General features: G+C 36.2%; 1 protein-coding gene across 1 annotated transcript in view; it reads right to left on the bottom strand.

Moving 5' to 3' along the window:
- The window catches only part of LOC107715972 (WD repeat-containing and planar cell polarity effector protein fritz homolog), a 59907-nt gene extending 56994 nt beyond the window's left edge, over positions 1 to 2913 (bottom strand). Inside the window, exon 1 of the mRNA XM_016522253.1 lies at positions 2892 to 2913. The gene's annotated coding sequence lies outside the window, so the exon portion shown is untranslated. The remainder of the gene's footprint in view (positions 1 to 2891) is intronic.

The raw sequence follows: 2913 nt of genomic DNA on the forward strand, positions 1-2913 counted from the left end.
ACATGGTTAGCCTACTATACTTTTACTATAGTAATACCATTGCTAATTTTCATAAGGGATTGTGTATAATAATATGATATAAATGTTTTAATAGATTATGACATCACAAAATATCAGGGAGTGAGATTTATTTGATTGTGATGCGAAGGAGGGTTACTGTAAGCCCCATCAGAACTGGGTTGCGGTGCAGGGGGATGGGACTAACGACAGATCATTGCGGTGTATCAGTCATATACATCGTCAGATCAGGGTTTTTTTATTTATTAGAGGTACAGAACAGAACGCCACACAGCAACTTTTCGGCATTACACCAAGCAAAAATCAATCGAAATCATCACAAAAAGTAAAGATCAAGCGCCTAACAAAGGTCTCCGCGCGTTAATTCGAATGGTTTGTTTTCCCCCTCGGCATAAACGGTTATGACGTTTTTGTGGGCGTTCCCCCCAGCAATGCCGAACAAGTCTATACATGGTTATCAAGTTTTAATTCTAATTACTAAAGTTCTATCATTAAATAATACTTGATTATCATATTATATATAATATAATTATAATATATTATATAATTTATGTACATCTTAGGACACAAAAAAAGAAAAAAAAATCATGGGACCACACAGAAGACAAAAGTACATTCTATTATTTATACCGAAATCCAACAAATTAGCCAAAAATATGTGAATTTATATATATATTAGCCAAATATACATAAAAATATACTTTTGTCATGCAAAAATATAATGTAATATACTTTTTAATATAATTAAAATGTCATATATAATTTCTGTCACTGAAAAGAACTGAAAAAAACTAATTATTTTCAAGCAGGTTTTCTAAACATTTTCCACATATGCCATTTGCCAAACAAAAAGATAGTCCCACCCCAAACCATTGGTGGAGCAAATGTTGCTGTGTCAGGCTGGTCATGTGTAAAAAAAGAAAAAAAAAACTTTCAGTACAGCTTGTTTGATTAGTACCCAATGCACAATTCACACAGACTATGCTGACAATCGAAGGATGAAATGTCATGTTATGAAATGAAATGTTATCTTTTTCTCCAGGTGTTTTTGGCCTTCTGGATAAGAGTCTTGCCCTCTTTCTGACCCCTAAAGCCATCACCGTTGACAGAGACGAGACGCAAAATTATTTTAAATTTAAAACAAAGGTCGGCTTTTCCTGCGTAACCTCTGACCTTTGAGTTTGAGCATCATCATGTGAGTCTATGAGTGGTTGAGGAGGAACAGAAAGAGCAGGAGGAACGGGAATGTTGGGTTGGACTGGGAATACCAAATTCTCCAGCACCTGGAGCAGCTCCATCTGACAAGCAGCCGGAGTGATCAGCCATGCATGCACAAAAAACACACACCCAAGTGCCCCTCTACAAACACAATGACTTTTGATTCTAATGGGATGCCCACTCGATGTTAAACCCAGTACACACACTCCCTGCTATTCTATCCACGGCTCCTGCATGTTGTATTTGAATGATGATAGTCAACACATACAAGTTTCCCCTCTTCCTCTTTATATGGGGAAATCCTCAAATGCAGGCGGCTGGCTGCAGGTAAATGGACACAATAGCAGGGAAGTGCACTGTTGTGTCAAGCCCTGTCTTGTCAGATCCTATATCAGCTTTCCCAAGCAGGGGCCTTCAGGGTCGGAATCAGAGCTCAGAGAGTTTTCAGCAGCAGTTAAAGTATTAAAATGTTTCTGAGATCTCGTATTTCAGACATCATCTTCTCCTGACAAACTAAACAAGGCAGTCCTCACCAATCAGTTGTGTGACTAAACATTCTTAAAACAAGGTTAATTTGTCTGACAAGTAAAACTGACTTGTTTTTTGTTTTTATTTACAGACATATACAATTTAAACATTTTCTAAATATTTTTGTAAGAAGTCTCTTATGCTCACAAAGGCTGCATTTATTTGATCGAAAACACAGTAAAAACAGTAACACTGTGAAAAATTAATAAAAATTTACAGCAGCCATTACTCCAGTCTTCAGTGTCACGTGATCCTTCAGAAATCATTGATATGTTGATTTGGTTCTCATTTATTTATTTTGCTGCTTAATATTTTTGAGGAAACCTTGATATAAAATAAAAACATTTCAGGATTGTTGATGAATAGAAAGCATTTATTTGAAATATAATCAATTTAATGCGTCCTTGCAGAATAAAAGCATTAATTTCTTTAAAAACATTTTTGAACAGTAAGTATATGTGTCATGAAAACATGTAAAATAGAGGATAATAATCTTTTTTATACATTTTATACACACATGAAAGTGCTGCCAAAAATAGATATTCACCATATTGGTGGCTTTGTGATAGGTGAAAATTTTGTCATGGCAAGTAAAAATCCCTCAAGCATTGTTACGTTTCAAAGTCTGGTTTAAGAGTTTCAAAGGCAAACAGACCATTGTATTGTAGCTTAAACTTGTCAACTCCTATTCAGCCAGGCACTGTCTATACAAACACATAAAGACCTATTTAAACAGAAAAGAGACATTTGAGCTTAACATTTCAACACTGCTAAATAAGTATAAACTTTGATGACTATATTTTTTTAGCACTAAAAGGGGGGCAACATTACACAAGCAAACACTGAAAATGTCTAAACTGTTTGTACTTGACTATCATGTAGCTTTTTTGTCTGACAAATGACACTGGACTCACCCCAAACCATACAAACACACACACAAACAAACATACCTGCATACACGCAAGAAAGCTTTTTTGAAGGATCCAACTAGCCCGTCAATACAGACAGGAGGCTGTGGTTGGTGTGACAACGCTATCCCAGCTAACATCTGTACGGTAACTTAGGGCACGACAACTACAGGCCTAATCCCTACACTGACTGAGAGAGACACGAACAGAAAAACAAACCTCAAACTCAGGAGCCGGTCCA

Source organism: Sinocyclocheilus rhinocerous, unplaced genomic scaffold (genome assembly GCF_001515625.1).
Source record: "Sinocyclocheilus rhinocerous isolate Xijiao unplaced genomic scaffold, SAMN03320098_v1.1 scaffold749, whole genome shotgun sequence".
In the NCBI taxonomy this organism is placed as follows: Eukaryota; Metazoa; Chordata; class Actinopteri; order Cypriniformes; family Cyprinidae; genus Sinocyclocheilus; species Sinocyclocheilus rhinocerous.